General features: G+C 45.5%; 6 non-coding genes across 6 annotated transcripts; all 6 read right to left on the bottom strand.

Moving 5' to 3' along the window:
• Nucleotides 1-19: 19 nt before the first annotated feature.
• Nucleotides 20-90, bottom strand: trnag-gcc (transfer RNA glycine (anticodon GCC)). Its single transcript has one exon. It is a non-coding gene; the product is annotated as a tRNA-Gly (tRNA).
• A 305-nt stretch (nucleotides 91-395) lies between these two features.
• trnag-gcc (transfer RNA glycine (anticodon GCC)) lies at nucleotides 396-466 on the bottom strand. The gene has a single exon. It is a non-coding gene; the product is annotated as a tRNA-Gly (tRNA).
• Nucleotides 467-583: 117 nt separating this feature from the next.
• On the bottom strand, nucleotides 584-654 carry trnag-gcc (transfer RNA glycine (anticodon GCC)). The gene has a single exon. It is a non-coding gene; the product is annotated as a tRNA-Gly (tRNA).
• Nucleotides 655-771: 117 nt separating this feature from the next.
• On the bottom strand, nucleotides 772-842 carry trnag-gcc (transfer RNA glycine (anticodon GCC)). Its single transcript has one exon. It is a non-coding gene; the product is annotated as a tRNA-Gly (tRNA).
• A 117-nt stretch (nucleotides 843-959) lies between these two features.
• Nucleotides 960-1,030, bottom strand: trnag-gcc (transfer RNA glycine (anticodon GCC)). The gene has a single exon. It is a non-coding gene; the product is annotated as a tRNA-Gly (tRNA).
• Nucleotides 1,031-1,335: 305 nt separating this feature from the next.
• trnag-gcc (transfer RNA glycine (anticodon GCC)) lies at nucleotides 1,336-1,406 on the bottom strand. The gene has a single exon. It is a non-coding gene; the product is annotated as a tRNA-Gly (tRNA).
• Between the last annotated feature and the right edge of the window lie 20,702 nt (nucleotides 1,407-22,108).

The following is a 22,108-nucleotide window of genomic DNA, read 5'->3' as shown; positions in this document are numbered from 1 at the left end:
TCTGGAATGGTACAGTCTCTGCATTGGCCGGGAATCGGACCCGGGTCTCCCGCGTGGCAGGCGAGAATTCTACCACTGAACCACCAATGCTTGCTCACTGTCTGTTTTATGTTTTGTTTTTCCTGGGATTGTATCCATCTAAACAAAAGGAGGTCTTTCATTTGTTAGGTAAAGCTAAACAAAGAAGCAATCAGAACAGACAGCCTCTGCATTGGCCGGGAATCGGACACGGGTCTACCGCGTGGCAGGCGAGAATTCTACCACTGAACCACCAATGCTTGCTCACTGTCTGTTTTATGTTTTATTTTTCCTGAGATTGTTTCCATCTAAACAAAAGGAGGGATTTCATTTGTTAGGTAAAGCTAAACAAAGATGCAATCAGAACAGACAGCCTCTGCATTGGCCGGGAATCGGACCCGGGTCTCCCGCGTGGCAGGCGAGAATTCTACCACTGAACCACCAATGCTTGCTCACTGTCTGTTTTATGTTTTATTTTTCCTGATATTGTATCCATCTAAACAAAAGGAGGCCTTTCATTTGTTAGGTAAAGCTAAACAAAGAAGCAATCAGAACAGACAGCCTCTGCATTGGCCGGGAATCGGACCCGGGTCTCCCGCGTGGCAGGCGAGAATTCTACCACTGAACCACCAATGCTTGCTCACAGTTTGTTTTATGTTTTATTTTTCCTGAGATTGTATCCATCTAAACAAAAGGAGGCCTTTCATTTGTTAGGTAAAGCTAAACAAAGAAGCAATCAGAACAGACAGCCTCTGCATTGGCCGGGAATCGGACCCGGGTCTCCCGCGTGGCAGGCGAGAATTCTACCACTGAACCACCAATGCTTGCTCACAGTTTGTTTTATGTTTTATTTTTCCTGAGATTGTATCCATCTAAACAAAAGGAGGCCTTTCATTTGTTAGGTAAAGCTAAACAAAGAAGCAATCAGAACAGACAGCCTCTGCATTGGCCGGGAATCGGACCCGGGTCTCCCGCGTGGCAGGCGAGAATTCTACCACTGAACCACCAATGCTTGCTCACTGTTTGTTTTATGTTTTATTTTTCCTGAGATTGTATCCATCTAAACAAAAGGAGGCCTTTCATTTGTTAGGTAAAGCTAAACAAAGAAGCAATCAGAACAGACAGCCTCTGCATTGGCCGGGAATCGGACCCGGGTCTACCGCGTGGCAGGCGAGAATTCTACCACTGAACCACCAATGCTTGCTCACTGTCTGTTTTATGTTTTATTTTTCCTGAGATTGTTTCCATCTAAACAAAAGGAGGGATTTCATTTGTTAGGTAAAGCTAAACAAAGATGCAATCAGAACAGACAGCCTCTGCATTGGCCGGGAATCGGACCCGGGTCTCCCGCGTGGCAGGCGAGAATTCTACCACTGAACCACCAATGCTTGCTCACTGTCTGTTTTATGTTTTATTTTTCCTGATATTGTATCCATCTAAACAAAAGGAGGCCTTTCATTTGTTAGGTAAAGCTAAACAAAGAAGCAATCAGAACAGACAGCCTCTGCATTGGCCGGGAATCGGACCCGGGTCTCCCGCGTGGCAGGCGAGAATTCTACCACTGAACCACCAATGCTTGCTCACAGTTTGTTTTATGTTTTATTTTTCCTGAGATTGTATCCATCTAAACAAAAGGAGGCCTTTCATTTGTTAGGTAAAGCTAAACAAAGAAGCAATCAGAACAGACAGCCTCTGCATTGGCCGGGAATCGGACCCGGGTCTCCCGCGTGGCAGGCGAGAATTCTACCACTGAACCACCAATGCTTGCTCACAGTTTGTTTTATGTTTTATTTTTCCTGAGATTGTATCCATCTAAACAAAAGGAGGCCTTTCATTTGTTAGGTAAAGCTAAACAAAGAAGCAATCAGAACAGACAGCCTCTGCATTGGCCGGGAATCGGACCCGGGTCTCCCGCGTGGCAGGCGAGAATTCTACCACTGAACCACCAATGCTTGCTCACTGTTTGTTTTATGTTTTATTTTTCCTGAGATTGTATCCATCTAAACAAAAGGAGGCCTTTCATTTGTTAGGTAAAGCTAAACAAAGAAGCAATCAGAACAGACAGCCTCTGCATTGGCCGGGAATCGGACCCGGGTCTCCCGCGTGGCAGGCGAGAACTCTACCACTGAACCACCAATGATTGCTCACTGTCTGTTTTATGTTTTATTTTTCCTGAGATTGTTTCCATCTAAACAAATGGAGGCCTTTCATTCGTTAGGTAAAGCTAAACAAAGAAGCAATCAGAACAGACAGCCTCTGCATTGGCCGGGAATCGGACCCGGGTCTCCCGCGTGGCAGGCGAGAATTCTACCACTGAACCACCAATGCCTGCTCCAAGTCTGTTTTTTGTTTGTTTTTCCTGAGAGAGTTTCGATCCAAACAATATTGTGACGTTTATTTGTAAGGTAATGCTTGAAATAAAAGACCCATTGTCTGGAATGGTACAGTCTCTGCATTGGCCGGGAATCGGACCCGGGTCTCCCGCGTGGCAGGCGAGAATTCTACCACTGAACCACCAATGCTTGCTCACTGTCTGTTTTATGTTTTGTTTTTCCTGGGATTGTATCCATCTAAACAAAAGGAGGTCTTTCATTTGTTAGGTAAAGCTAAACAAAGAAGCAATCAGAACAGACAGCCTCTGCATTGGCCGGGAATCGGACCCGGGTCTACCGCGTGGCAGGCAAGAATTCTACCACTGAACCACCAATGCTTGCTCACTGTCTGTTTTATGTTTTATTTTTCCTGAGATTGTTTCCATCTAAACAAAAGGAGGGATTTCATTTGTTAGGTAAAGCTAAACAAAGATGCAATCAGAACAGACAGCCTCTGCATTGGCCGGGAATCGGACCCGGGTCTCCCGCGTGGCAGGCGAGAATTCTACCACTGAACCACCAATGCTTGCTCACTGTCTGTTTTATGTTTTATTTTTCCTGATATTGTATCCATCTAAACAAAAGGAGGCCTTTCATTTGTTAGGTAAAGCTAAACAAAGAAGCAATCAGAACAGACAGCCTCTGCATTGGCCGGGAATCGGACCCGGGTCTCCCGCGTGGCAGGCGAGAATTCTACCACTGAACCACCAATGCTTGCTCACAGTTTGTTTTATGTTTTATTTTTCCTGAGATTGTATCCATCTAAACAAAAGGAGGCCTTTCATTTGTTAGGTAAAGCTAAACAAAGAAGCAATCAGAACAGACAGCCTCTGCATTGGCCGGGAATCGGACCCGGGTCTCCCGCGTGGCAGGCGAGAATTCTACCACTGAACCACCAATGCTTGCTCACTGTCTGTTTTAGGTTTTATTTTTCCTGAGATTGTTTCCATCTAAACAAATGGAGGCCTTTCATTCGTTAGGTAAAGCTAAACAAAGAAGCAATCAGAACAGACAGCCTCTGCATTGGCCGGGAATCGGACCCGGGTCTCCCGCGTGGCAGGTGAGAATTCTACCACTGAACCACCAATGCCTGCTCCAAGGCTGTTTTTTGTTTGTTTTTCCTGAGAGAGTTTCGATCCAAACAATATTGTGACGTTTATTTGTAAGGTAATGCTTGAAATAAAAGACCCATTGTCTGGAATGGTACAGTCTCTGCATTGGCCGGGAATCGGACCCGGGTCTCCCGCGTGGCAGGCGAGAATTCTACCACTGAACCACCAATGCTTGCTCACTGTCTGTTTTATGTTTTGTTTTTCCTGGGATTGTATCCATCTAAACAAAAGGAGGTCTTTCATTTGTTAGGTAAAGCTAAACAAAGAAGCAATCAGAACAGACAGCCTCTGCATTGGCCGGGAATCGGACCCGGGTCTCCCGCGTGGCAGGCGAGAATTCTACCACTGAACCACCAATGCTTGCTCACAGTTTGTTTTATGTTTTATTTTTCCTGAGATTGTATCCATCTAAACAAAAGGAGGCCTTTCATTTGTTAGGTAAAGCTAAACAAAGAAGCAATCAGAACAGACAGCCTCTGCATTGGCCGGGAATCGGACCCGGGTCTCCCGCGTGGCAGGCGAGAATTCTACCACTGAACCACCAATGCTTGCTCACTGTTTGTTTTATGTTTTATTTTTCCTGAGATTGTATCCATCTAAACAAAAGGAGGCCTTTCATTTGTTAGGTAAAGCTAAACAAAGAAGCAATCAGAACAGACAGCCTCTGCATTGGCCGGGAATCGGACCCGGGTCTACCGCGTGGCAGGCGAGAATTCTACCACTGAACCACCAATGCTTGCTCACTGTCTGTTTTATGTTTTATTTTTCCTGATATTGTATCCATCTAAACAAAAGGAGGCCTTTCATTTGTTAGGTAAAGCTAAACAAAGAAGCAATCAGAACAGACAGCCTCTGCATTGGCCGGGAATCGGACCCGGGTCTCCCGCGTGGCAGGCGAGAATTCTACCACTGAACCACCAATGCTTGCTCACAGTTTGTTTTATGTTTTATTTTTCCTGAGATTGTATCCATCTAAACAAAAGGAGGCCTTTCATTTGTTAGGTAAAGCTAAACAAAGAAGCAATCAGAACAGACAGCCTCTGCATTGGCCGGGAATCGGACCCGGGTCTCCCGCGTGGCAGGCGAGAATTCTACCACTGAACCACCAATGCTTGCTCACTGTCTGTTTTAGGTTTTATTTTTCCTGAGATTGTTTCCATCTAAACAAATGGAGGCCTTTCATTCGTTAGGTAAAGCTAAACAAAGAAGCAATCAGAACAGACAGCCTCTGCATTGGCCGGGAATCGGACCCGGGTCTCCCGCGTGGCAGGTGAGAATTCTACCACTGAACCACCAATGCCTGCTCCAAGTCTGTTTTTTGTTTGTTTTTCCTGAGAGAGTTTCGATCCAAACAATATTGTGACGTTTATTTGTAAGGTAATGCTTGAAATAAAAGACCCATTGTCTGGAATGGTACAGTCTCTGCATTGGCCGGGAATCGGACCCGGGTCTCCCGCGTGGCAGGCGAGAATTCTACCACTGAACCACCAATGCTTGCTCACTGTCTGTTTTATGTTTTGTTTTTCCTGGGATTGTATCCATCTAAACAAAAGGAGGTCTTTCATTTGTTAGGTAAAGCTAAACAAAGAAGCAATCAGAAAAGACAGCCTCTGCATTGGCCGGGAATCGGACCCGGGTCTCCCGCGTGGCAGGCGAGAATTCTACCACTGAACCACCAATGCTTGCTCACAGTTTGTTTTATGTTTTATTTTTCCTGAGATTGTATCCATCTAAACAAAAGGAGGCCTTTCATTTGTTAGGTAAAGCTAAACAAAGAAGCAATCAGAACAGACAGCCTCTGCATTGGCCGGGAATCGGACCCGGGTCTCCCGCGTGGCAGGCGAGAATTCTACCACTGAACCACCAATGCTTGCTCACTGTTTGTTTTATGTTTTATTTTTCCTGAGATTGTATCCATCTAAACAAAAGGAGGCCTTTCATTTGTTAGGTAAAGCTAAACAAAGAAGCAATCAGAACAGACAGCCTCTGCATTGGCCGGGAATCGGACCCGGGTCTCCCGCGTGGCAGGCGAGAACTCTACCACTGAACCACCAATGATTGCTCACTGTCTGTTTTATGTTTTATTTTTCCTGAGATTGTTTCCATCTAAACAAATGGAGGCCTTTCATTCGTTAGGTAAAGCTAAACAAAGAAGCAATCAGAACAGACAGCCTCTGCATTGGCCGGGAATCGGACCCGGGTCTCCCGCGTGGCAGGCGAGAATTCTACCACTGAACCACCAATGCCTGCTCCAAGTCTGTTTTTTGTTTGTTTTTCCTGAGAGAGTTTCGATCCAAACAATATTGTGACGTTTATTTGTAAGGTAATGCTTGAAATAAAAGACCCATTGTCTGGAATGGTACAGTCTCTGCATTGGCCGGGAATCGGACCCGGGTCTCCCGCGTGGCAGGCGAGAATTCTACCACTGAACCACCAATGCTTGCTCACTGTCTGTTTTATGTTTTGTTTTTCCTGGGATTGTATCCATCTAAACAAAAGGAGGTCTTTCATTTGTTAGGTAAAGCTAAACAAAGAAGCAATCAGAACAGACAGCCTCTGCATTGGCCGGGAATCGGACCCGGGTCTACCGCGTGGCAGGCGAGAATTCTACCACTGAACCACCAATGCTTGCTCACTGTCTGTTTTATGTTTTATTTTTCCTGAGATTGTTTCCATCTAAACAAATGGAGGGATTTCATTTGTTAGGTAAAGCTAAACAAAGATGCAATCAGAACAGACAGCCTCTGCATTGGCCGGGAATCGGACCCGGGTCTCCCGCGTGGCAGGCGAGAATTCTACCACTGAACCACCAATGCTTGCTCACTGTCTGTTTTATGTTTTATTTTTCCTGATATTGTATCCATCTAAACAAAAGGAGGCCTTTCATTTGTTAGGTAAAGCTAAACAAAGAAGCAATCAGAACAGACAGCCTCTGCATTGGCCGGGAATCGGACCCGGGTCTCCCGCGTGGCAGGCGAGAATTCTACCACTGAACCACCAATGCTTGCTCACAGTTTGTTTTATGTTTTATTTTTCCTGAGATTGTATCCATCTAAACAAAAGGAGGCCTTTCATTTGTTAGGTAAAGCTAAACAAAGAAGCAATCAGAACAGACAGCCTCTGCATTGGCCGGGAATCGGACCCGGGTCTCCCGCGTGGCAGGCGAGAATTCTACCACTGAACCACCAATGCTTGCTCACTGTCTGTTTTAGGTTTTATTTTTCCTGAGATTGTTTCCATCTAAACAAATGGAGGCCTTTCATTCGTTAGGTAAAGCTAAACAAAGAAGCAATCAGAACAGACAGCCTCTGCATTGGCCGGGAATCGGACCCGGATCTCCCGCGTGGCAGGTGAGAATTCTACCACTGAACCACCAATGCCTGCTCCAAGGCTGTTTTTTGTTTGTTTTTCCTGAGAGAGTTTCGATCCAAACAATATTGTGACGTTTATTTGTAAGGTAATGCTTGAAATAAAAGACCCATTGTCTGGAATGGTACAGTCTCTACATTGGCCGGGAATCGGACCCGGGTCTCCCGCGTGGCAGGCGAGAATTCTACCACTGAACCACCAATGCTTGCTCACTGTCTGTTTTATGTTTTGTTTTTCCTGGGATTGTATCCATCTAAACAAAAGGAGGTCTTTCATTTGTTAGGTAAAGCTAAACAAAGAAGCAATCAGAACAGACAGCCTCTGCATTGGCCGGGAATCGGACCCGGGTCTCCCGCGTGGCAGGCGAGAATTCTACCACTGAACCACCAATGCTTGCTCACAGTTTGTTTTATGTTTTATTTTTCCTGAGATTGTATCCATCTAAACAAAAGGAGGCCTTTCATTTGTTAGGTAAAGCTAAACAAAGAAGCAATCAGAACAGACAGCCTCTGCATTGGCCGGGAATCGGACCCGGGTCTCCCGCGTGGCAGGCGAGAATTCTACCACTGAAACACCAATGCTTGCTCACTGTTTGTTTTATGTTTTATTTTTCCTGAGATTGTATCCATCTAAACAAAAGGAGGCCTTTCATTTGTTAGGTAAAGCTAAACAAAGAAGCAATCAGAACAGACAGCCTCTGCATTGGCCGGGAATCGGACCCGGGTCTCCCGCGTGGCAGGCGAGAATTCTACCACTGAACCACCAATGCTTGCTCACTGTTTGTTTTATGTTTTATTTTTCCTGAGATTGTATCCATCTAAACAAAAGGAGGCCTTTCATTTGTTAGGTAAAGCTAAACAAAGAAGCAATCAGAACAGACAGCCTCTGCATTGGCCGGGAATCGGACCCGGGTCTCCCGCGTGGCAGGCGAGAATTCTACCACTGAAGCACCAATGCTTGCTCACAGTTTGTTTTATGTTTTATTTTTCCTGAGATTGTATCCATCTAAACAAAAGGAGGCCTTTCATTTGTTAGGTAAAGCTAAACAAAGAAGCAATCAGAACAGACAGCCTCTGCATTGGCCAGGAATCGGACCCGGGTCTCCCGCGTGGCAGGCGAGAATTCTACCACTGAACCACCAATGCCTGCTCCAAGTCTGTTTTTTGTTTGTTTTTCCTGAGAGAGTTTCGATCCAAACAATATTGTGACGTTTATTTGTAAGGTAATGCTTGAAATAAAAGACCCATTGTCTGGAATGGTACAGTCTCTGCATTGGCCGGGAATCGGACCCGGGTCTCCCGCGTGGCAGGCGAGAATTCTACCACTGAACCACCAATGCTTGCTCACTGTCTGTTTTATGTTTTGTTTTTCCTGGGATTGTATCCATCTAAACAAAAGGAGGTCTTTCATTTGTTAGGTAAAGCTAAACAAAGAAGCAATCAGAACAGACAGCCTCTGCATTGGCCGGGAATCGGACCCGGGTCTCCCGCGTGGCAGGCGAGAATTCTACCACTGAACTACCAATGCTTGCTCACTGTCTGTTTTATGTTTTATTTTTCCTGAGATTGTATCCATCTAAACAAAAGGAGGGATTTCATTTGTTAGGTAAAGCTAAACAAAGAAGCAATCAGAACAGACAGCCCCTGCATTGGCCGGGAATCGGACCCGGGTCTCCCGCGTGGCAGGCGAGAATTCTACCACTGAACCACCAATGCTTGCTCACTGTCTGTTTTATGTTTTGTTTTTCCTGGGATTGTATCCATCTAAACAAAAGGAGGTCTTTCATTTGTTAGGTAAAGCTAAACAAAGAAGCAATCAGAACAGACAGCCTCTGCATTGGCCGGGAATCGGACCCGGGTCTCCCGCGTGGCAGGCGAGAATTCTACCACTGAACCACCAATGCTTGCTCACTGTCTGTTTTATGTTTTATTTTTCCTGAGATTGTATCCATCTAAACAAAAGGAGGCCTTTCATTTGTTAGGTAAAGCTAAACAAAGAAGCAATCAGAACAGACAGCCTCTGCATTGGCCGGGAATCGGACCCGGGTCTCCCGCGTGGCAGGCGAGAATTCTACCACTGAACCACCAATGCTTGCTCACTGTCTGTTTTATGTTTTATTTTTCCTGAGATTGTATCCATCTAAACAAAAGGAGGGATTTCATTTGTTAGGTAAAGCTAAACAAAGAAGCAATCAGAACAGACAGCCTCTGCATTGGCCGGGAATCGGACCCGGGTCTCCCGCGTGGCAGGCGAGAATTCTACCACTGAACCACCAATGCTTGCTCACTGTCTGTTTTATGTTTTGTTTTTCCTGGGATTGTATCCATCTAAACAAAAGGAGGTCTTTCATTTGTTAGGTAAAGCTAAACAAAGAAGCAATCAGAACAGACAGCCTCTGCATTGGCCGGGAATCGGACCTGGGTCTCCCGCGTGGCAGGCGAGAATTCTACCACTGAACCACCAATGCTTGCTCACTGTCTGTTTTATGTTTTGTTTTTCCTGATATTGTATCCATCTAAACAAAAGGAGGCCTTTCATTTGTTAGGTAAAGCTAAACAAAGAAGCAATCAGAACAGACAGCCTCTGCATTGGCCGGGAATCGGACCCGGGTCTCCCGCGTGGCAGGCGAGAACTCTACCACTGAACCACCAATGATTGCTCACTGTCTGTTTTATGTTTTATTTTTCCTGAGATTGTTTCCATCTAAACAAATGGAGGCCTTTCATTCGTTAGGTAAAGCTAAACAAAGAAGCAATCAGAACAGACAGCCTCTGCCATTGGCCGGGAATCGGACCCGGGTCTCCCGCGTGGCAGGCGAGAATTCTACCACTGAACCACCAATGCTTGCTCACAGTTTGTTTTATGTTTTATTTTTCCTGAGATTGTATCCATCTAAACAAAAGGAGGCCTTTCATTTGTTAGGTAAAGCTAAACAAAGAAGCAATCAGAACAGACAGCCTCTGCATTGGCCGGGAATCGGACTCGGGTCTCCCGCGTGGCAGGCGAGAATTCTACCACTGAACCACCAATGCTTGCTCACAGTTTGTTTTATGTTTTATTTTTCCTGAGATTGTATCCCTCTAAACAAAAGGAGGCCTTTCATTTGTTAGGTAAAGCTAAACAAAGAAGCAATCAGAACAGACAGCCTCTGCATTGGCCGGGAATCGGACCCGGGTCTCCCGCGTGGCAGGCGAGAATTCTACCACTGAACCACCAATGCTTGCTCACTGTCTGTTTTAGGTTTTATTTTTCCTGAGATTGTTTCCATCTAAACAAATGGAGGCCTTTCATTCGTTAGGTAAAGCTAAACAAAGAAGCAATAAGAACAGACAGCCTCTGCATTGGCCGGGAATCGGACCCGGGTCTCCCGCGTGGCAGGCGAGAATTCTACCACTGAACCACCAATGCTTGCTCACTGTCTGTTTTATGTTTTATTTTTCCTGAGATTGTATCCATCTAAACAAAATGAGGGATTTCATTTGTTAGGTAAAGCTAAACAAAGAAGCAATCAGAACAGACAGCCTCTGCATTGGCCGGGAATCGGACCCGGGTCTCCCGCGTGGCAGGCGAGAATTCTACCACTGAACCACCAATGCTTGCTCACTGTCTGTTTTATGTTTTGTTTTTCCTGGGATTGTATCCATCTAAACAAAAGGAGGTCTTTCATTTGTTAGGTAAAGCTAAACAAAGAAGCAATCAGAACAGACAGCCTCTGCATTGGCCGGGAATCGGACCCGGGTCTCCCGCGTGGCAGGCGAGAATTCTACCACTGAACCACCAATGCTTGCTCACAGTTTGTTTTATGTTTTATTTTTCCTGAGATTGTATCCATCTAAACAAAAGGAGGCCTTTCATTTGTTAGGTAAAGCTAAACAAAGAAGCAATCAGAACAGACAGCCTCTGCATTGGCCGGGAATCGGACCCGGGTCTCCCGCGTGGCAGGCGAGAATTCTACCACTGAACCACCAATGCTTGCTCACAGTTTGTTTTATGTTTTATTTTTCCTGAGATTGTATCCATCTAAACAAAAGGAGGCCTTTCATTTGTTAGGTAAAGCTAAACAAAGAAGCAATCAGAACAGACAGCCTCTGCATTGGCCGGGAATCGGACCCGGGTCTCCCGCGTGGCAGGCGAGAATTCTACCACTGAACCACCAATGCTTGCTCACTGTCTGTTTTATGTTTTATTTTTCCTGAGATTGTATCCATCTAAACAAAAGGAGGCCTTTCATTTGTTAGGTAAAGCTAAACAAAGAAGCAATCAGAACAGACAGCCTCTGCATTGGCCGGGAATCGGACCCGGGTCTCCCGCGTGGCAGGCGAGAATTCTACCACTGAACCACCAATGCTTGCTCGCTGTCTGTTTTATGTTTTATTTTTCCTGAGATTGTATCCATCTAAACAAAAGGAGGGATTTCATTTGTTAGGTAAAGCTAAACAAAGAAGCAATCAGAACAGACAGCCTCTGCATTGGCCGGGAATCGGACCCGGGTCTCCCGCGTGGCAGGCGAGAATTCTACCACTGAACCACCAATGCTTGCTCACTGTCTGTTTTATGTTTTGTTTTTCCTGGGATTGTATCCATCTAAACAAAAGGAGGTCTTTCATTTGTTAGGTAAAGCTAAACAAAGAAGCAATCAGAACAGACAGCCTCTGCATTGGCCGGGAATCGGACCCGGGTCTCCCGCGTGGCAGGCGAGAATTCTACCACTGAACCACCAATGCTTGCTCACTGTCTGTTTTATGTTTTATTTTTCCTGATATTGTATCCATCTAAACAAAAGGAGGCCTTTCATTTGTTAGGTAAAGCTAAACAAAGAAGCAATCAGAACAGACAGCCTCTGCATTGGCCGGGAATCGGACCCGGGTCTCCCGCGTGGCAGGCGAGAATTCTACCACTGAACCACCAATGCTTGCTCACAGTTTGTTTTATGTTTTATTTTTCCTGAGATTGTATCCAACTAAACAAAAGGAGGCCTTTCATTTGTTAGGTAAAGCTAAACAAAGAAGCAATCAGAACAGACAGCCTCTGCATTGGCCGGGAATCGGACCCGGGTCTCCCGCGTGGCAGGCGAGAATTCTACCACTGAACCACCAATGCTTGCTCACAGTTTGTTTTATGTTTTATTTTTCCTGAGATTGTATCCATCTAAACAAAAGGAGGCCTTTCATTTGTTAGGTAAAGCTAAACAAAGAAGCAATCAGAACAGACAGCCTCTGCATTGGCCGGGAATCGGACCCGGGTCTCCCGCGTGGCAGGCGAGAATTCTACCACTGAACCACCAATGCTTGCTCACTGTCTGTTTTATGTTTTATTTTTCCTGAGATTGTTTCCATCTAAACAAAAGGAGGGATTTCATTTGTTAGGTAAAGCTAAACAAAGAAGCAATCAGAACAGACAGCCTCTGCATTGGCGGGGAATCGGACCCGGGTCTCCCGCGTGGCAGGCGAGAATTCTACCACTGAACCACCAATGCTTGCTCACTGTCTGTTTTATGTTTTATTTTTCCTGAGATTGTTTCCATCTAAACAAAAGGAGGGATTTCATTTGTTAGGTAAAGCTAAACAAAGAAGCAATCAGAACAGACAGCCTCTGCATTGGCCGGGAATCGGACCCGGGTCTCCCGCGTGGCAGGGGAGAATTCTACCACTGAACCACCAATGCTTGCTCACTGTCTGTTTTATGTTTTGTTTTTCCTGAGATTGTATCCATCTAAACAAAAGGAGGCCTTTCATTTGTTAGGTAAAGCTAAACAAAGAAGCAATCAGAACAGACAGCCTCTGCATTGGCGGGGAATCGGACCCGGGTCTCCCGCGTGGCAGGGGAGAATTCTACCACTGAACCACCAATGCTTGCTCACTGTCTGTTTTATGTTTTGTTTTTCCTGAGATTGTATCCATCTAAACAAAAGGAGGCCTTTCATTTGTTAGGTAAAGCTAAACAAAGAAGCAATCAGAACAGACAGCCTCTGCATTGGCCGGGAATCGGACCCGGGTCTCCCGCGTGGCAGGCGAGAATTCTACCACTGAACCACCAATGCTTGCTCACTGTCTGTTTTATGTTTTATTTTTCCTGAGATTGTTTCCATCTAAACAAAAGGAGGGATTTCATTTGTTAGGTAAAGCTAAACAAAGAAGCAATCAGAACAGACAGCCTCTGCATTGGCGGGGAATCGGACCCGGGTCTCCCGCGTGGCAGGCGAGAATTCTACCACTGAACCACCAATGCTTGCTCACTGTCTGTTTTATGTTTTATTTTTCCTGGGATTGTTTCCATCTAAACAAAAGGAGGGATTTCATTTGTTAGGTAAAGCTAAACAAAGAAGCAATCAGAACAGACAGCCTCTGCATTGGCCGGGAATCGGACCCGGGTCTCCCGCGTGGCAGGGGAGAATTCTACCACTGAACCACCAATGCTTGCTCACTGTCTGTTTTATGTTTTGTTTTTCCTGAGATTGTATCCATCTAAACAAAAGGAGGCCTTTCATTTGTTAGGTAAAGCTAAACAAAGAAGCAATCAGAACAGACAGCCTCTGCATTGGCGGGGAATCGGACCCGGGTCTCCCGCGTGGCAGGGGAGAATTCTACCACTGAACCACCAATGCTTGCTCACTGTCTGTTTTATGTTTTGTTTTTCCTGAGATTGTATCCATCTAAACAAAAGGAGGCCTTTCATTTGTTAGGTAAAGCTAAACAAAGAAGCAATCAGAACAGACAGCCTCTGCATTGGCCGGGAATCGGACCCGGGTCTCCCGCGTGGCAGGCGAGAATTCTACCACTGAACCACCAATGCCTGCTCCAAGTCTGTTTTTTGTTTGCTTTTCCTGAGAGAGTTTCGATCCAAACAATATTGTGACGTTTATTTGTAAGGTAATGCTTGAAATAAAAGACCCATTGTCTGGAATGGTACAGTCTCTGCATTGGCAGGGAATCGGACCCGGGTCTCCCGCGTGGCAGGCGAGAATTCTACCACTGAACCACCAATGCTTGCTCACTGTCTCTTTTATGTTTTGTTTTTCCTGGGATTGTATCCATCTAAACAAAAGGAGGTCTTTCATTTGTTAGGTAAAGCTAAACAAAGAAGCAATCAGAACAGACAGCCTCTGCATTGGCCGGGAATCGGACCCGGGTCTCCCGCGTGGCAGGCGAGAATTCTACCACTGAACCACCAATGCTTGCTCACAGTTTGTTTTATGTTTTATTTTTCCTGAGATTGTATCCATCTAAACAAAAGGAGGCCTTTCATTTGTTAGGTAAAGCTAAACAAAGAAGCAATCAGAACAGACAGCCTCTGCATTGGCCAGGAATCGGACCCGGGTCTCCCGCGTGGCAGGGGAGAATTCTACCACTGAACCACCAATGCCTGCTCCAAGTCTGTTTTTTGTTTGTTTTTCCTGAGAGAGTTTCGATCCAAACAATATTGTGACGTTTATTTGTAAGGTAATGCTTGAAATAAAAGACCCATTGTCTGGAATGGTACAGTCTCTGCATTGGCCGGGAATCGGACCCGGGTGTCCCGCGTGGCAGGCGAGAATTCTACCACTGAACCACCAATGCTTGCTCACTGTCTGTTTTATGTTTTGTTTTTCCTGGGATTGTATCCATCTAAACAAAAGGAGGTCTTTCATTTGTTAGGTAAAGCTAAACAAAGAAGCAATCAGAACAGACAGCCTCTGCATTGGCCGGGAATCGGACCCGGGTCTCCCGCGTGGCAGGCGAGAATTCTACCACTGAACCACCAATGCTTGCTCACAGTTTGTTTTATGTTTTATTTTTCCTGAGATTGTATCCATCTAAACAAAAGGAGGCCTTTCATTTGTTAGGTAAAGCTAAACAAAGAAGCAATCAGAACAGACAGCCTCTGCATTGGCGGGGAATCGGACCCGGGTCTCCCGCGTGGCAGGCGAGAATTCTACCACTGAACCACCAATGCTTGCTCACAGTTTGTTTTATGTTTTATTTTTCCTGAGATTGTATCCATCTAAACAAAAGGAGGCCTTTCATTTGTTAGGTAAAGCTAAACAAAGAAGCAATCAGAACAGACAGCCTCTGCATTGGCCGGGAATCGGACCCGGGTCTCCCGCGTGGCAGGCGAGAATTCTACCACTGAACCACCAATGCCTGCTCCAAGTCTGTTTTTTGTTTGTTTTTCCTGAGAGAGTTTCGATCCAAACAATATTGTGACGTTTATTTGTAAGGTAATGCTTGAAATAAAAGACCCTTTGTCTGGAATGGTACAGTCTCTGCATTGGCCGGGAATCGGACCCGGGTCTCCCGCGTGGCAGGCGAGAATTCTACCACTGAACCACCAATGCTTGCTCACAGTTTGTTTTATGTTTTATTTTTCCTGAGATTGTATCCATCTAAACAAAAGGAGGCCTTTCATTTGTTAGGTAAAGCTAAACAAAGAAGCAATCAGAACAGACAGCCTCTGCATTGGCCGGGAATCGGACCCGGGTCTCCCGCGTGGCAGGCGAGAATTCTACCACTGAACCACCAATGCTTGCTCACTGTCTGTTTTAGGTTTTATTTTTCCTGAGATTGTTTCCATCTAAACAAATGGAGGCCTTTCATTCGTTAGGTAAAGCTAAACAAAGAAGCAATCAGAACAGACAGCCTCTGCATTGGCCGGGAATCGGACCCGGGTCTCCCGCGTGGCAGGCGAGAATTCTACCACTGAACCACCAATGCCTGCTCCAAGTCTGTTTTTTGTTTGTTTTTCCTGAGAGAGTTTCGATCCAAACAATATTGTGACGTTTATTTGTAAGGTAATGCTTGAAATAAAAGACCCTTTGTCTGGAATGGTACAGTCTCTGCATTGGCCGGGAATCGGACCCGGGTCTCCCGCGTGGCAGGCGAGAATTCTACCACTGAACCACCAATGCTTGCTCACAGTTTGTTTTATGTTTTATTTTTCCTGAGATTGTATCCATCTAAACAAAAGGAGGCCTTTCATTTGTTAGGTAAAGCTAAACAAAGAAGCAATCAGAACAGACAGCCTCTGCATTGGCCGGGAATCGGACCCGGGTCTCCCGCGTGGCAGGCGAGAATTCTACCACTGAACCACCAATGCTTGCTCACAGTTTGTTTTATGTTTTATTTTTCCTGAGATTGTATCCATCTAAACAAAAGGAGGCCTTTCATTTGTTAGGTAAAGCTAAACAAAGAAGCAATCAGAACAGACAGCCTCTGCATTGGCCGGGAATCGGACCCAGGTCTCCCGCGTGGCAGGCGAGAATTCTACCACTGAACCACCAATGCTTGCTCACAGTTTGTTTTATGTTTTATTTTTCCTGAGATTGTATCCATCTAAACAAAAGGAGGCCTTTCATTTGTTAGGTAAAGCTAAACAAAGAAGCAATAAGAACAGACAGCCTCTGCATTGGCCGGGAATCGGACCCGGGTCTCCCGCGTGGCAGGCGAGAATTCTACCACTGAACCACCAGTGCTTGCTCACAGTTTGTTTTATGTTTTATTTTTCCTGAGATTGTATCCATCTAAACAAAAGGAGGACTTTCATTTGTTAGGTAAAGCTAAACAAAGAAGCAATCAGAACAGACAGCCTCTGCATTGGCCGGGAATCGGACCCGGGTCTCCCGCGTGGCAGGCGAGAATTCTACCACTGAACCACCAATGCTTGCTCACTGTCTGTTTTATGTTTTATTTTTCCTGAGATTGTTTCCATCTAAACAAATGGAGGCCTTTCATTCGTTAGGTAAAGCTAAACAAAGAAGCAATCAGAACAGACAGCCTCTGCATTGGCCGGGAATCGGACCCGGGTCTCCCGCGTGGCAGTCGAGAATTCTACCACTGAACCACCAATGCCTGCTCCAAGTCTGTTTTTTGTTTGTTTTTCCTGAGAGAGTTTCGATCCAAACAATATTGTGACATTTATTTGTAAGGTAATGCTTGAAATAAAAGACCCATTGTCTGGAATGGTACAGTCTCTGCATTGGCCGGGAAACGGACCCGGGTCTCCCGCGTGGCAGGCGAGAATTCTACCACTGAACCACCAATGCTTGCTCACTGTCTGTTTTATGTTTTGTTTTTCCTGGGATTGTATCCATCTAAACAAAAGGAGGTCTTTCATTTGTTAGGTAAAGCTAAACAAAGAAGCAATCAGAACAGACAGCCTCTGCATTGGCCGGGAATCGGACCCGGGTCTCCCGCGTGGCAGGCGAGAATTCTACCACTGAACCACCAATGCTTGCTCACAGTTTGTTTTATGTTTTATTTTTCCTGAGATTGTATCCATCTAAACAAAAGGAGGCCTTTCATTTGTTAGGTAAAGCTAAACAAAGAAGCAATCAGAACAGACAGCCTCTGCATTGGCCGGGAATCGGACCCGGGTCTCCCGCGTGGCAGGCGAGAATTCTACCACTGAAGCACCAATGCTTGCTCACAGTTTGTTTTATGTTTTATTTTTCCTGAGATTGTATCCATCTAAACAAAAGGAGGCCTTTCATTTGTTAGGTAAAGCTAAACAAAGAAGCAATCAGAACAGACAGCCTCTGCATTGGCCGGGAATCGGACCCGGGTCTCCCGCGTGGCAGGCGAGAATTCTACCACTGAACCACCAATGCTTGCTCACAGTTTGTTTTATGTTTTATTTTTCCTGAGATTGTATCCATCTAAACAAAAGGAGGCCTTTCATTTGTTAGGTAAAGCTAAACAAAGAAGCAATCAGAACAGACAGCCTCTGCATTGGCCGGGAATCGGACCCGGGTCTCCCGCGTGGCAGGCGAGAATTCTACCACTGAACCACCAATGCTTGCTCACAGTTTGTTTTATGTTTTATTTTTCCTGAGATTGTATCCATCTAAACAAAAGGAGGCCTTTCATTTGTTAGGTAAAGCTAAACAAAGAAGCAATCAGAACAGACAGCCTCTGCATTGGCCGGGAATCGGACCCGGGTCTCCCGCGTGGCAGGCGAGAATTCTACCACTGAACCACCAATGCTTGCTCACTGTCTGTTTTAGGTTTTATTTTTCCTGAGATTGTTTCCATCTAAACAAATGGAGGCCTTTCATTCGTTAGGTAAAGCTAAACAAAGAAGCAATCAGAACAGACAGCCTCTGCATTGGCCGGGAATCTGACCCGGGTCTCCCGCGTGGCAGGCGAGAATTCTACCACTGAACCACCAATGCCTGCTCCAAGTCTGTTTTTTGTTTGTTTTTCCTGAGAGAGTTTCGATCCAAACAATATTGTGACGTTTATTTGTAAGGTAATGCTTGAAATAAAAGACCCTTTGTCTGGAATGGTACAGTCTCTGCATTGGCCGGGAATCGGACCCGGGTCTCCCGCGTGGCAGGCGAGAATTCTACCACTGAACCACCAATGCTTGCTCACAGTTTGTTTTATGTTTTATTTTTCCTGAGATTGTATCCATCTAAACAAAAGGAGGCCTTTCATTTGTTAGGTAAAGCTAAACAAAGAAGCAATCAGAACAGACAGCCTCTGCATTGGCCGGGAATCGGACCCGGGTCTCCCGCGTGGCAGGCGAGAATTCTACCACTGAACCACCAATGCTTGCTCACAGTTTGTTTTATGTTTTATTTTTCCTGAGATTGTATCCATCTAAACAAAAGGAGGCCTTTCATTTGTTAGGTAAAGCTAAACAAAGAAGCAATCAGAACAGACAGCCTCTGCATTGGCCGGGAATCGGACCCGGGTCTCCCGCGTGGCAGGCGAGAATTCTACCACTGAACCACCAATGCTTGATCACAGTTTGTTTTATGTTTTATTTTTCCTGAGATTGTATCCATCTAAACAAAAGGAGGCCTTTCATTTGTTAGGTAAAGCTAAACAAAGAAGCAATCAGAACAGACAGCCTCTGCATTGGCCGGGAATCGGACCCGGGTCTCCCGCGTGGCAGGCGAGAATTCTACCACTGAACCACCAATGCTTGCTCACAGTTTGTTTTATGTTTTATTTTTCCTGAGATTGTATCCATCTAAACAAAAGGAGGCCTTTCATTTGTTAGGTAAAGCTAAACAAAGAAGCAATCAGAACAGACAGCCTCTGCATTGGCCGGGAATCGGACCCGGGTCTCCCGCGTGGCAGGCGAGAATTCTACCACTGAACCACCAATGCTTGCTCACTGTCTGTTTTAGGTTTTATTTTTCCTGAGATTGTTTCCATCTAAACAAATGGAGGCCTTTCATTCGTTAGGTAAAGCTAAACAAAGAAGCAATCAGAACAGACAGCCTCTGCATTGGCCGGGAATCTGACCCGGGTCTCCCGCGTGGCAGGCGAGAATTCTACCACTGAACCACCAATGCCTGCTCCAAGTCTGTTTTTTGTTTGTTTTTCCTGAGAGAGTTTCGATCCAAACAATATTGTGACGTTTATTTGTAAGGTAATGCTTGAAATAAAAGACCCTTTGTCTGGAATGGTACAGTCTCTGCATTGGCCGGGAATCGGACCCGGGTCTCCCGCGTGGCAGGCGAGAATTCTACCACTGAACCACCAATGCTTGCTCACAGTTTGTTTTATGTTTTATTTTTCCTGAGATTGTATCCATCTAAACAAAAGGAGGCCTTTCATTTGTTAGGTAAAGCTAAACAAAGAAGCAATCAGAACAGACAGCCTCTGCATTGGCCGGGAATCGGACCCGGGTCTCCCGCGTGGCAGGCGAGAATTCTACCACTGAACCACCAATGCTTGCTCACAGTTTGTTTTATGTTTTATTTTTCCTGAGATTGTATCCATCTAAACAAAAGGAGGCCTTTCATTTGTTAGGTAAAGCTAAACAAAGAAGCAATCAGAACAGACAGCCTCTGCATTGGCCGGGAATCGGACCCAGGTCTCCCGCGTGGCAGGCGAGAATTCTACCACTGAACCACCAATGCTTGCTCACAGTTTGTTTTATGTTTTATTTTTCCTGAGATTGTATCCATCTAAACAAAAGGAGGCCTTTCATTTGTTAGGTAAAGCTAAACAAAGAAGCAATAAGAACAGACAGCCTCTGCATTGGCCGGGAATCGGACCCGGGTCTCCCGCGTGGCAGGCGAGAATTCTACCACTGAACCACCAGTGCTTGCTCACAGTTTGTTTTATGTTTTATTTTTCCTGAGATTGTATCCATCTAAACAAAAGGAGGACTTTCATTTGTTAGGTAAAGCTAAACAAAGAAGCAATCAGAACAGACAGCCTCTGCATTGGCCGGGAATCGGACCCGGGTCTCCCGCGTGGCAGGCGAGAATTCTACCACTGAACCACCAATGCTTGCTCACTGTCTGTTTTATGTTTTATTTTTCCTGAGATTGTTTCCATCTAAACAAATGGAGGCCTTTCATTCGTTAGGTAAAGCTAAACAAAGAAGCAATCAGAACAGACAGCCTCTGCATTGGCCGGGAATCGGACCCGGGTCTCCCGCGTGGCAGTCGAGAATTCTACCACTGAACCACCAATGCCTGCTCCAAGTCTGTTTTTTGTTTGTTTTTCCTGAGAGAGTTTCGATCCAAACAATATTGTGACATTTATTTGTAAGGTAATGCTTGAAATAAAAGACCCATTGTCTGGAATGGTACAGTCTCTGCATTGGCCGGGAAACGGACCCGGGTCTCCCGCGTGGCAGGCGAGAATTCTACCACTGAACCACCAATGCTTGCTCACTGTCTGTTTTATGTTTTGTTTTTCCTGGGATTGTATCCATCTAAACAAAAGGAGGTCTTTCATTTGTTAGGTAAAGCTAAACAAAGAAGCAATCAGAACAGACAGCCTCTGCATTGGCCGGGAATCGGACCCGGGTCTCCCGCGTGGCAGGCGAGAATTCTACCACTGAACCACCAATGCTTGCTCACAGTTTGTTTTATGTTTTATTTTTCCTGAGATTGTATCCATCTAAACAAAAGGAGGCCTTTCATTTGTTAGGTAAAGCTAAACAAAGAAGCAATCAGAACAGACAGCCTCTGCATTGGCCGGGAATCGGACCCGGGTCTCCCGCGTGGCAGGCGAGAATTCTACCACTGAACCACCAATGCTTGCTCACAGTTTGTTTTATGTTTTATTTTTCCTGAGATTGTATCCATCTAAACAAAAGGAGGCCTTTCATTTGTTAGGTAAAGCTAAACAAAGAAGCAATCAGAACAGACAGCCTCTGCATTGGCCGGGAATCGGACCCGGGTCTCCCGCGTGGCAGGCGAGAATTCTACCACTGAACCACCAATGCTTGCTCACAGTTTGTTTTATGTTTTATTTTTCCTGAGATTGTATCCATCTAAACAAAAGGAGGCCTTTCATTTGTTAGGTAAAGCTAAACAAAGAAGCAATCAGAACAGACAGCCTCTGCATTGGCCGGGAATCGGACCCGGGTCTCCCGCGTGGCAGGCGAGAATTCTACCACTGAACCACCAATGCTTGCTCACAGTTTGTTTTATGTTTTATTTTTCCTGAGATTGTATCCATCTAAACAAAAGGAGGCCTTTCATTTGTTAGGTAAAGCTAAACAAAGAAGCAATCAGAACAGACAGCCTCTGCATTGGCCGGGAATCGGACCCGGGTCTCCCGCGTGGCAGGCGAGAATTCTACCACTGAACCACCAATGCTTGCTCACTGTCTGTTTTAGGTTTTATTTTTCCTGAGATTGTTTCCATCTAAACAAATGGAGGCCTTTCATTCGTTAGGTAAAGCTAAACAAAGAAGCAATCAGAACAGACAGCCTCTGCATTGGCCGGGAATCTGACCCGGGTCTCCCGCGTGGCAGGCGAGAATTCTACCACTGAACCACCAATGCCTGCTCCAAGTCTGTTTTTTGTTTGTTTTTCCTGAGAGAGTTTCGATCCAAACAATATTGTGACGTTTATTTGTAAGGTAATGCTTGAAATAAAAGACCCTTTGTCTGGAATGGTACAGTCTCTGCATTGGCCGGGAATCGGACCCGGGTCTCCCGCGTGGCAGGCGAGAATTCTACCACTGAACCACCAATGCTTGCTCACAGTTTGTTTTATGTTTTATTTTTCCTGAGATTGTATCCATCTAAACAAAAGGAGGCCTTTCATTTGTTAGGTAAAGCTAAACAAAGAAGCAATCAGAACAGACAGCCTCTGCATTGGCCGGGAATCGGACCCGGGTCTCCCGCGTGGCAGGCGAGAATTCTACCACTGAACCACCAATGCTTGCTCACAGTTTGTTTTATGTTTTATTTTTCCTGAGATTGTATCCATCTAAACAAAAGGAGGCCTTTCATTTGTTAGGTAAAGCTAAACAAAGAAGCAATCAGAACAGACAGCCTCTG

Source organism: Brachyhypopomus gauderio, chromosome 19 (assembly GCF_052324685.1).
Source record: "Brachyhypopomus gauderio isolate BG-103 chromosome 19, BGAUD_0.2, whole genome shotgun sequence".
NCBI lineage: Eukaryota > Metazoa > Chordata > Actinopteri > Gymnotiformes > Hypopomidae > Brachyhypopomus > Brachyhypopomus gauderio.
This window is presented reverse-complemented; position numbering and strand designations above follow the sequence as displayed.